Source organism: Egretta garzetta, unplaced genomic scaffold, assembly GCF_000687185.1.
Source record: "Egretta garzetta isolate BGI_Z169 unplaced genomic scaffold, ASM68718v1 scaffold280, whole genome shotgun sequence".
NCBI classification, from domain to species: Eukaryota; Metazoa; Chordata; class Aves; order Pelecaniformes; family Ardeidae; genus Egretta; species Egretta garzetta.
The window spans coordinates 764,758-777,539 of NW_009258219.1; the positions used below are offsets into that span (position 1 = coordinate 764,758).

The 12,782-nt window shown below is 37.7% G+C and overlaps 1 protein-coding gene across 1 annotated transcript in view; it reads left to right on the forward strand.

Annotated features, from left to right (window-relative positions):
* Window positions 1-1,358: 1,358 nt before the first annotated feature.
* The window catches only part of SHLD2 (shieldin complex subunit 2), a 37,635-nt gene continuing 26,211 nt past the window's right edge, over window positions 1,359-12,782 (forward strand). Inside the window, 3 exon segments of the mRNA XM_009634114.2 lie at window positions 1,359-1,756; window positions 1,858-2,007; window positions 2,140-2,214. The gene's annotated coding sequence lies outside the window, so the exon portion shown is untranslated.

Consider the following 12,782-nt stretch of genomic DNA (forward strand, 5'->3'; position numbering starts at 1 on the left):
GGGGCCCGCTGGCGAGGCGCTGCTCGGCCTGCGCTCCGCTCCCCTCCCCTGTGCTGGGAAAGCGGTGTTGCCGGTGAAGAGCCCGGGACCAGCAGCCTTCCCCAAAGCCCGGGCGTGAGTCTCCAGCCGCCTTCCAGTCCCTCTCACGGGGACACCGGCGTGCACCGGGCCGGGGAGGCCTGGCCCGGCCTGGCTGTCACATGCTGCCCCTCTGCTGCGTTAAGAACGCGGCCCCTGGTACCGCCAGCGCACATCCAAGCTGGGGCGCTTTCACCCGCTGCAGTACGCAGAATTCTTCAGGCAAAGCGCGGTTTGTGCGAAGCCCCCTGTTGAAGGGAGCCTGCTAGGAAAGCCCGGCTTGTCCAAATGCATTTAACTGCCCTGACAAGAGGGGAGAGAGGCTTCCTGTCCAGCTTTGCCTACTCGGGTGTTACGTTGGATGTTGCCTTTTACTGGGTCTTGGCCCATTAAAGGGAGTTGGGTTTTATGCAGCTCAGACTTTTGAGTATGTCTCTAACAATATTGCTTTGAACTGTGTGAGATCTGCTCTCAGAACATGGGAGACAGTGTGTGGCAGCATTTTTACTGGGTTTGTTTTAGAAGAAATAAGTGATTTGTTCACTTCCTGTAGGATTGGTCTGCTAATTGGAAAATAAAGGGGTTTATTCCTGTTTAGGCATGTGGGGTACTAATGCCCTTAGGGCAGGAATAACCGGGAAGTTGCCTTATCTCAAGGGGAATCTCTCTAACTACTGTGGGCACCCAAGGGCTGTGTTGCAAGGCTTGTGGGAAAGTAATACATCCTCCATGTGTATTTGTTAGTAGGAAGCTTAGTCATAGACTCTTTCAAAATGCTTTTCAGGCAACCGATATCCAAATTTTATCTTTGTAATGTGTTGTTTCTCTATCCTAAGATTCCTGAGAAGTTGTCTTGAGGACCAGTAATAAGGAAAGTGGTTGCCTTTTATCTGTCATGAGGATGGTTTATAGCTGTAGTCTAGAGAACAAAGATCCTTGATAGTAAGTGATACGGAAACAAAAGCAAGGAAGGAGCTTGTTCTAAGCCAGTTTGTTATTTGGGTGTTCCCACAGGGCTTCAGAAACAAACTTGCTCACTTACATTTTTCTCTCCATACAGTAGGTGGTTCAGAGATTTCTACTGTGGTGTTCGTTTTCAGTTCACAGAATTGTAATGTTCTCGGTGGTTGTATTGGTTTTGAGCTAGCATTTGATTTCAATCATCTCCAGGTTCTCATTAGCTAAAGCTCAAATTCTATACAGGTGCTTAACTTTTACAAAAGTGGAGGAAAGAAGGTGGTGAAAAGTATTGTGGCAATTAGTCCTTATCAGGTAATTATTTTCACCTGGTTCTGTAGGCTACTTAAAATACTATTTCACAGACACAAAAGGTTGAATGAAAAAACAAGATTAACCACTTTGCTTAAGTGTTCAAAATAAGGTTAACAGTGCTTAGCTCCTGTCCTGCCTTCAGCTGTGGCATCTCTAATTTATGAGCTTCACTCGACTATCAGCTGCTCACAGTACCAGGCTGTTTGCAGTACACAGTTGTGAATGTATTTGAGACTGAGTATGGGACGTGGCGGTGTAGGAACACAGTGGATCTCTCCGTGGGTTCAGTCACACAATTGTATTTGGAGTAATGGCAGCACCACAGCGGCCCTCTTTTCTAAATGAGACTGTATTTCAGCAAAATATTCAACAAGCTGTGTGCTGAATGCTAAGAATAACTAAATGAGTATGTTAAATTTCTTAGTCTTTAAATAGCATAAATGAAAAAATAGCTAGGGATTTTTGTTTGCATGTTTTTATGAATGAAACCATGTGTACATTTTACAGACACCTTGCCAGCCTCAGCAGGTCCATACCATATCTTTGTTTGCTTCAATTCCCTTGTGGAGGCAAGAGTAACCACACCGCCTGAGGGTATTCAAGAAGAATAAGAACAGGAGTCATATACCCCATTCTGATATTCTTACATGGCAAGTGGTGAGCAGTTGTAGCAAAATCTGTTTGTCAGAGGAAATTCAACTTTGCATGCTTTAGAATGAGTTCTAGCAGGTATGAAAGTGGTAATTGCAATAATAAAAGATTAACTGTATCTTCCTTGTTCTTGTGTAGCATATGGGGTGCCATTCAAAGATTCACATTTGAGCAGCATCACTAAAGAAAAAAGTTTCTTGGATGGATGCAAAGGTAACTTTTTGTCTTCACAACCAGAAGTTTCACTAACTTTGTTAGTTTTGTACTGAATGTTGGTCTTAGGCCTGCATCTGAAGAGAGTGATACACAGCGGAAATACAGTACCTGTGTGGTAGGAACTGTCTGTAGATTCATGGACTCTGCAACTAGGTCATATTTAAGTGTGTATACATGATAGATTGGTATGAGTCTTTATTTAAAAATCTGTGAAGTGTGGGAGAGAGAGACAGAAAAAGTTGATTTAATTTCCTAAGCTGCTTCTAAAAAAATCTTTATATATGATTTTAACATTTTTTTTATTATATATAAGAACAATAATAAATACTATATTGTGCTTCCTGAAGCAAGCCACAGTTTTAAGGTGTAAATTCTCAATTTCATAGCAAGTGGAGTCAAATTTATTGTGTGTCAAACTTTAAAGTTTTATTGAAAAAAGTTATCTCAGACAGGCATCTGGTACTTTCTGCTTCAATTCATATTATTTGAAGTATTAGAGATTTGAGAATATGTAGGTGACTGGGATAATCTTTTGCCTATGTCTAACATCATTAATAGTGGTGTCATAAATGGAAAAAATATTTTTATTAAAATTAAAAAGGTCATTTAGGTTCAGCTTGACATTCTCTATCAAAGTTTGTCGATTTGGCTAAAATGTTCCTAGGACGTACCGGTACTGGATCCTCTCAGAAGCCTGGATAGCTATCCCCAGTTTGCATCCCAGTCTCCTTAACAGCTCACTAAAGTAGGTGAGCAACAACAGAGAAGCTGGAAATCAGGAATCCTCACAAGGCTCTGAATAACTCTGCCCCTTGCCTGGCTAAGCCCCTTTGAATCCAGGCTAACCCTGGGATTGCCTCCAGTTCAGAGGCTTCAGAGTCTGAACATCCATTAGACAACATGCTCAGGAGGAAAGTTGATCCATACGTTGGGCAGAGAACTAATGCCTTTCTGAGGTAAACAAATTTTCTTCTGGGAACAGAAATGGATTTTGAAATGCTCTGCAAATGGAATTACAGTTGTTTCAGCAAACTTCATTTTAAGCTGTCAGCCGTATCACATGAAGCATTTGGCAGTTCTTACTCTGTGCGTAAAGAATTGGTTGAGATAAAGTCCAAATATTTGTAACACTTACATATGAAGACATTTTTCCCTAGTGATTCCAGAAATAATGTGGCAAATTGTAAAACTGAGGTTCTAGCCCTGTGGGATAATTTAGGATATTATACAAGTTGAAGCATGTTCTTGTTCCCCTTTGAATTGCCTGTGTGACCTGTATGACCGTGTTTCCCTTCCTCATTTCACCAGAAGTTGCAAAAAAGTGCTTATTTTTCTTGGACTTCAGTGTTGTGCTGTATTGCTTTATGTAGACCTTAGTAGTGTAACTACATAGCTGAGAGCTGGGGTTATTCTCTTACCCCAAACTTGCTGAAGAAAAACTGTTCAGCCTCTGAGTTAGCAGATCTGTGTATGGCTGAATAATAGTTACTGGGAAAATGGGAGGGTATGAATCTGTCAGGAATACTAACTGTAGTCCTATTCCTATTCCTCTTGGTTGAAATCCTATGCATGGCTCTGTTAAATAGAGGGTATGCCGGTAGGCAGCGAGTATGTAGGACTTCACAGTAATCCTACTGTGCTGGAGCTGCCTGCATATTGTGCCAAAGGATGCTAAAAAACTGCCAAATAGCAATCTGCTTTTTTTGCAGATCTTTATCTTGAGATACTCTCGAGTCTTGTGGATTGTATTTTCCACCTTCACAATGCATTAAAGTAAAACTTCATGTATAATTATTTTTGGCAGGGGATGCGAAAGTAGGGATGGCTGTTACTTTATCTGCAGGAAAATGTTGTACTAGCGTTCAGTCTTCAAAATAATGGGGGTAACGCTGGTAAAGCATGTGTTCTTTTAAATGTGTATATTTTTATAAAACAAATACATTACTGCCTAAAGAATATAAGGAACGATTAATGTAATCCAAGCTTCATTTTAATTCCAAATTTGTGAATAAGTTGTTATACTCCAAGTGCCACATTTCTTGGTTATATTCTTCCCTTTTTATGCCAAGCCAGTACACGATATATATATTACAGGGGTGAAATGAGAAGTGTGGCACAGTTGTCTAGCTCCAGTGTTGCTACAGGGCTGGCTCTGTAAGATGCTATTACAGGCAACACATGAATTAGGTGAATCCCAGAAGATTGCTTTAATTTGTGACCTGTCTCTAAAAGCACTTATACAAAATGAACACTTGACTAGAAATCTTCATTTCAGGCATCTCTTTACAACCAATTAGAGACTGAAGCTGATGAAAAGCTGTTTCACTGGCAGCATAAGGTATAAACGCTTAGATTTATTGCTTTGGAGACTAAGGGGGTGCCAGCTGAATTTAAAATTCTGGTTAAGACCTATGAATCCCTTAATGGAGGTCTGTGAGATAATTTTTCTTTCCTTTATAAATAGCTTCAGCTGTGTTCAGCCATAGCAAAGCTGGAGAGCAGACTGGTAGATCTTCATTTGCTCTCTTTGCCTTGATACAAAGGAACCTGGATTTGGTGGTTTTCCAGGCTGGCTGCAGTTCTGCACGTGCTGTGCAAATCTGAGATGTGCTTTCTGTAATACTGCAGAGTTGGAGAAGAGGTATTTGGATTATTTCCTGTTGAGATAAAGGTTTAAAGCTTCCGATACTTTGTGTTGTTAGTGAGATGCTTAGGTACCCGTGGTCTGATTATCTAACATTATTTTTATGTATTATTTTGCATTAAATTTGAGTGTTCTCATGATTGCTGATTCAAGTATAAGCTGCTAACATCTTGTTCATATGTAAATAGTAACTTTTTTGCTTGTCTAAAGCACTGTAAAAGTAGAGAGTGAAACTCCTAAGTGTACAAATAAAGTAGGAAGTTGGTAGGTTTAGCCTAGTAAGGACTTCCTTTAGGAAATGCTAGTCTGAAGTGAGAGTCTTGTTCTTTATGCTTGCGGCATTGCTACAAAAACAATCAGTAGCTGAGCAAAATAGTATTTAAATTTATTTAAACAATCATAAGGTGTTGTTTTTTTTTTACTTTTTCAAACTTCTGCAACAAGATATAGTTCTTATTTTACAATTCTGGCAATAGAATTATTAGGCTGTTTCCAGAATATAAATTTGACAGGGATTCCTAATTTTCTCAGTGAAAGGTACTTCAAAAGCCCTCAGTAAGTGGACTAATTACCAACATTTCAGAGCAAGAGTCAGAGGGCAGCTTCATGAGTTTTAAAATGTTAATAATTCTGCTGCAGAAGTCAGAAAATATTGAATAATGTCTGATAACTACCTCATGAGTAAATACAGTTTTGATTGCCATGAAAAGTGGTGGTGCTTATGTTTATCTGCTTTAAAGACCTTCTGTCTCCATCTGTTTATATTGTTGCTGTGCATGATGACTGAGGTTGGCAACTGGTTACTTCAGCTCTGACAGAACAGATATAAAAAGCTCTTCGTGTATACAGGAGATAATGTCCTCATCTCTTGTTTAGGCGGTCTATAGATATGCAAAAAAATTCTGTGACATGTTTTGGTACCGTTACTGTCAATATATTACTAATAAGGCATTGCCAGTTTATATTAATTGAGGAATACAAAATATGCTTTTTATAACACTTGTTTCCTGTAATGTCACTTCAGGTTTTCAGAGGGGTGGGACAAAAAGTGACTTTGTCTGGAGGCTGTAGATCTGGTGGGAAGCTTACTGAAGTCAATAACAACTTTCATCTGATTTCAGTGGCCTTTCTGTCAACGTGGCCCTTCATGAAATGATGGAGGCTTTTGCAGGTCAATGTGAAGGCTTTTCCTTTCTCAGCTCCTGTATCAGTTAGAATCTGTTAAAGCAGCTGGTTGTTGTCTTTGTGGAATAATATTTAGATTTTGCTTGGGTTTTCTTCATTTCTAGCTTAAAAGACAGAAGAGGGGATGATGCAGTTGGCGAACCCAATATATTTGAGACTCCCATCTGTTAAATGAGAAATTAGCTGATGATAAAAGCTAGTGATGGGAAAGCTGACAGGTATACAGGCATAAAAACCTTCACAGACGCACTATGGGTGTGCAAGCTTTGTTCCCTTAAATAAAGTTAGGAGGGAAAGAAAGTCCTTTTTCAGTTTATTTCCTGGAAATTACACTATTTTTTAGAGAATTGCTGGCTATTTTAGTCAACGCAGTAAACAACAGATAGTAGAAAGTATGGTTTGCCAGGAGTGAGCTAAGACTTGTTTGAAAGTAACATTTACAACCGAAATTGATGCTTTTTGCAACTCTTGGTGGCCTTGGCTGTCTGGCTGAAAATTATACTGAAGATCTTAACAGCCTGGAATCACAGCATCAGAGACTGCCATCCAGTTTTTTCTTGCTTTAATACTCAGTTGACAATCAGAAGTTGTTGACATAAAGTGCGTATTGTTTAAATAACAAACATTAAAGCTCTTATGAACTAGAGAATACTAGTCTTCTGTAGTGCTTTTGTTTGCATTTCTGTTAACAAAATCAACTTTATCCTCTTTCACTTTGGAAGACTGGTTATGGAAATCTATATTGTTAAAATATGTTTGAATGCTTAATCCTTTGTGAAAGATGGTGGTGGATGAAGCCCAGATACAGAGGATTTAAGAATTGCCTCAGGTTTGTTGGTATGATTGAAATTGGCGTTGTTCATCAAAAAAGTCCAGGAGTACATTGGCTGGTATTTTTCAACACATTATGGATTTCCTTAAAATAAAAAAATCACTGGTTATGCTGGATGCTAAAAATGCTTATGTAATATTTTTTCTTCGTCGGCTTTCACAGACCTCAAGATTGTTCATGGTGCCCCCTGGATGTAGGGATCCAGTGCAAAAAGTCACACTCAGCTTATCCCAGAGGAATCTCAGAATGGGAAAATAGGTCAGAATAAGAAATACTTTTGTTTTAATTAAATTGTCCCATCTCGAGCACATTTGAACAATTTTTGAAAACACTATAAAAAAAGAGTTAGATTTTTTTGGTCCTTTTGGTCTGTCTTCTAGTTAAATGACTTGGTTTATTAATAATGTCCTTCTGTGGAAATGCTGGAGTTCGAATTGTATGTTATACACTGTGTTTAGGTGCCCATATGGCAATCATGTTTAATGTATAGCCATGCAGTGTCAGACCTAAGTGCCAGCTTATGGAGTTGTGGTAAAACCTGGACAGACAAAATCTGTGTACCCTGGAATATCTTCTGGAGGTGTTGTTGCTGTCATTATTGCTTGGTGCTGGTGTGGGAGCAGTGGACACCTGAAGGCACAAGGGTGGGATGGGCCTAGTGGTGTCCAGAGATGTGAGGAGAATCCAAGGGATATTGGCGGTTGACATGGAACGGTTTGCAATTGCTGCCATCAACCATCAGCACTGCCACAGAATCTGATTTAGATAAGCATTTCTTTTAACTAAGAAGCTGAAGATTTAGTGCTGTTTTTCTTGATTATTACTTATTGTCTGCTCTCATCAATGTTGGCAAGATAATGCCAAATTTATCTGTTCTACTTTCTCTTCTGTTTTTTTCCTTTGAAAGCCAGTAGATTGAAGGTAAGCTTATTTTGAAATACTAGTAAGGTAGAGCCTCTGCACATCATTGGTAATAGATTTTCTGATTTCAGAAGTAGTGTTATATTGCTGTCATATGACTAAATAAGTTAAAATCATCATGGAATTTGTAAAAGCTTATCTTGATTTCTTTCATCTTACTGTTTTTTCAGATAAGCTGGTGTTTGACTTAATTTAGTAAAGGAAAACTAACTAGCAATCTAAATGTATGCTTTTAGCTTGTTCACAGTTACCCTAAGACATCAACTTTCTTGAACAAGGATGTATGCTATATGTTCACCTCAGGTTTATAGTCTACATTAATATTGTGGCAGTTGTATAAATAAACATAACATTGGGCTATATAAGCAGAAATTGAGCTACTTCCTCATGTGACGAATACCTCATGAAGGTAATAGAGGAGAAGGAAGGAAAAAGAAGCTGGTCTCCTTCACTGCTCTGTTCCCCCGTATACTTTATGCCTCACCTACCAGTGAACCCATACTTGTAGTGCAAGTCCATTAGTGTTGTTTAGGTTTAATTTATTCTTGTTTATTACATGGCTAATTCAGTGAAGGTTATTTTAAGTCAAAGAAATTAATGGGCCTGTTAACTGAAAGAAAAAAGATATCTTATTTGGCAAAACATTGTACTCTCACCACCTTTTTTTCCCAGTGTATGAGTCTTAGTCATATCAGAATATAGCGCGCTGTCTCAGGACTTAAATTGAAAGTAATTCTTAACATTTTGAAAACTAAGGCTTAGTTGTATGGGTAGGTTCTGCACAATATATAAGGTGAGAGAAAACCTCTTTCAAAGAGTGTATAATGTTCAGGAACTAAATAAAAAAAAAGTAACACTGTGTGTCCTGTGTTAACTTTGAATCATTTCATTATTTTATGCTGGTGTAAGTCAACACCTGAGACCTCAAGTAAGGAATAAAAGCATTTGACCAAGGAGGACAGTAAGTCTTGTATTGCAGGAGGAGAGAAAATTGCAGATACAGAAATGGGATAACCAGCAATAATGAATATTAAAATCTTAATAGGTAAGCTGAAAAACTGAGATGAAAAGGATAGGGTTTGTGACTTATCAAAAAGGCAAAGGATTACACAATGGGGAATGGTAGTCCAATGTTTAGAGTATGAGTATGAAAGATTCACACAGGGTGAGTTCTCTACTTGTTTCAGCTTACTCTGTGAGGCAAAGTAAATGATTTAATTTTTCCTAGCCTCAGTTCCCATAAGAAAAACAGCTGATAATTTATTCCCTGCTTCTTAAAGGTATGGGGGAGGACAAATACATTAAGTATGGTTTGGAACTGAGCTGGTTGTGCAAACTTGTATGGTCCTCATATCTGAATGAATATAGGTCAGAAATTACAGAGCGTGGACAGTAGTTATTCTCAGTGAGAAACTCGTGGAATTTGCTTTTCTAATAAACTGATACAGTTTTTCTTTTCTGTCAAACTTAGGTTTTCTCAAGAAGTACAGGAAAGTCTTAGATTGTCTTCTAAGTGATAAATAAAATACTTCTTGTCTTGAATGTTTACCCTTTTCAGAGCATATTAAATTTGCTCAGTTTTTTCCTTGTTAGGAACAGAAGTGGTGAGCTCTAATGGAATATACAGTTTAGTCATTTTATGTTGAAGATAATGAAAAATGTAAGTCATGTAGGATTTTCCAGGTTCTGTTGGATTGAAAGAATCCATAGAAATTAGTGTTAGAGAAATAAGCAGAAGTTCTCTTGGAATAACAAATCTATTTGTAGCTGCCTCCTTAAGCTACTTTAATGTGTCAGTTTGGATAAAAGGAGTGATTGTCAAATACATTGCATATGTGTTTTTCCAGCAGATTTTATTTCCATTATTTCCATACCACATGTTTAATGTCTCTGGAAAAAAATCAGTCTTTCAGCAAGTCTTCATCCAGCAAATTGGATGTTGACAGGTGAAGAGAAGGTAATACAACTTGACACGTGACTATATTTGGTTATAAAAATGCGAAGTAAGGTGAAATTACTCAACGAACAAAGGAAATACATACTGGAATTGGCATGAGTGCTTTGGGAACGTGCCAGTGCGGATATGATCATCCCTTTTTGGTGATAATGTCAGATCACCTTCTTTAAAGCAGTGTAATGTCTTGAGCTTTATCTGCACTTGGTTTTTTTGATTTTTGTTTTCCCATCATAGATCATAAGAGAATATAAAACCTGGAGATGAGGTGGACCAAGGTGACTTTGTCAGATCTTTAACTGCATGGACTGCTAATTCTAACTGACCTGTTGGCAGTACAGGCATTGCAGTTTAGCTGTTCCCCAGTCTTCTGTGTACAGCAATGTAACCCCAGTGGACAGAGCTCTGTCTTCTCAGGCATGAGCCTGTCATTCCTACTGTATGATAATCAGTCAAGATCAAATCCCTTATTCCACTAGTGCTTGTAAAGCACGACTAATCCTAAAGATCAATGACAAGCTTTCTTCCAATAGTACTGCTCTCGACATCTAGTTCTTGACCTGAGAAGTCAGTATTGCCTTCTTTGGATAATGGGATCAGACTACTCTTGAATTATCATGAGTGCTGTTATTAGTATGAAGTGTGGTGGCAAATTTCTATTGTGGAGCCTGGAACTAGACTGGAAATATAATGTAATGTGTAAAACCCTAGATAACTTTTAAATTATTACACAGTTCTTAATTCTTTCATACATTATGATGTTACCTCTTCCCTCTTCTGTGTTTGCCTTTTTTTAATGAGGAATACAATTTAAACAGACACTGCTTTGGATGACTTTCTTCCCAGCTTCATCAAATCAAGTATTTGCACGTGCTTATTTGGTGAAGATTAAAGCCTTCCATCCATCCCCCATCACTTACTAATTTTTTTTCTCACTGTGATCTGACTATTCAGTTTTTTGCATGGTTTTTCTATTGGTAGCTGCTGTTCATAATATATTGTATAATATAGTATAATGCCATACAAGTTCCTGTTGAGAAAAGCTTTCAGTTAACATATTAATATTTTGGTTCTCACTTGTCACTGAATTCCTTCTATTTAATGAATGAATGCTACCTTTGTTTTGGGGAAGATGCCTTCAATTATTTTTTTTAATCTGATTTCCATACCATAAACTGAATCTCCATTTGTTGCTTTTTAGATTTGTGCTGACAAACGTGGTAATTTAGCAGTTTGGTTTTGTGTGTTTTTATTTTATCTCTTAGATTTGTTCTTCTGCTCCCATGTTTCATAATGATTAAAATGAAATGTTGCCATATTTCATTTAATGTTTGTTGTTACGAGATCATGGCTTCTAAACTGCCATTAATTTGGATGGTATATTAGTTTTAGCTGCAAGATAAAGCTTTATATAGTGTAAACATTGGTATAGTTCTTGCAATGAGATGTCAGGTAACTCAGAACATTAGCTAAGATAGAACAAACTGTACTGCTTTTTGAATTCCTTTCTCTCCAGTCAGTTGTAAAGGTTACAATCTCTGGAGAAAGATAATGGGTCTAACTTTAATGTAATAGCTTTTTGGTTTTCTGCTTTATCTGCTAATTTTAACGTCTTTTAAAGTAAGCTCATATAAACAGGTTTTAATGTTAAATTTATGGGAAGGACAAATCCAGTATGTATTTACTCATTTCCTGTTACATACTCAATGCTTGTCAGTGGCTGATTATCTGTATTCCATGTGCTTCCTAAGACAAGCAAGTAAAATCTGGAGTTACTCAAATCATTAGCTAAATACATAGCATAGCTTGATATGGAATGGATAGCAAGTTCCCTGTATTTCTTCACCTCCCTGCATTAATCATAATTTATTTTAGCTCTTATTTTCCTCTTTCAGGTCTTTGCAGAAGGTAAAGTTCAGCTGTGTGCATGTGAAGCTGAAGTACTATGAGTCACACATAGTTGTAACTGTCTTTCTATAAAAGTAGACATAAAATAAGAGGAAAAAGATTATTCAGAGCTACTTTAGTACCAAACTAATTTGTGTATTGGGCAATTAAATGGATCTCTTCTTAAAAAAATACATTTCTAGCATGGACACTGCCATTTCTCTTCTATATGAAATCTTCCTACCAGTGTTTTTTTAAAATATTTTCCTGTAAACTACTGTGATTTTAGCTTTGTATAGCAGCTCACATGGTTGTGTGGATAAAACTTAGCTAGTACACTAAGTAGGCATGTTGGCCTTGTGTACGCTAGCAGTCATACTGTTTCCATCCTAGTAAAGATCAAGTACAGAACTTTTTACATTTGGCATACAGGAAGAAATTGTATTTGCAAACAGGGTTGCAGTTCCAGTACAGAAAGTATTAAGTAAACGATGAGGTGAGCATTTGTTAAATCTCTAGTCTTGCCTCATTATATTGAATTATACTCAGAAGCAATTTATAGTTTTACTTCAGCTTGGAGCAGCTTCTGCATGAAGACAAATGGATAAATAGATAAATCTCTCTGGTTTCCATCCTCAAGCCTTCAGACTTCAGGAGCTTTGAAAATTACATGTCCTTCATGGGTTTGTATTGTTGCTTTTGTCAATATAGTTTGGTGGTAAGATTGATCGTCCAGAGTATGAGCTTGTCCCTGAAGAAAGGTGCTGTCCTCTAAGTGGGTTGATGGTGTGTATGAATGTGTTAAGTCTGCATATACTTAGCTGGACTTTGTCCCAAACCACATCATGGAAGAGTTAGGGTGGGCAGAATATTCCCAGGTATTAAAACAGTGAAGGGAAAATAAATGGTGTTGAAGACTTTTTCAGTCAGGCAGATAGGGTTGGTCTCAACCCCTTAGTGTAATACACCTCAAAAATGAGAACTATGTAGTACTGCAAGTAATAAAATAATTTGTAAAAGTTAGTGAATTAAAGACAACTGACTGAAGGTACACAGCAGTAGTCATATTAGCATGGTACAGCAAATAATCGAGGTATTGCCTCTAACAAAAACAGTGAAGAAAATGATGCATCTTTACTGAG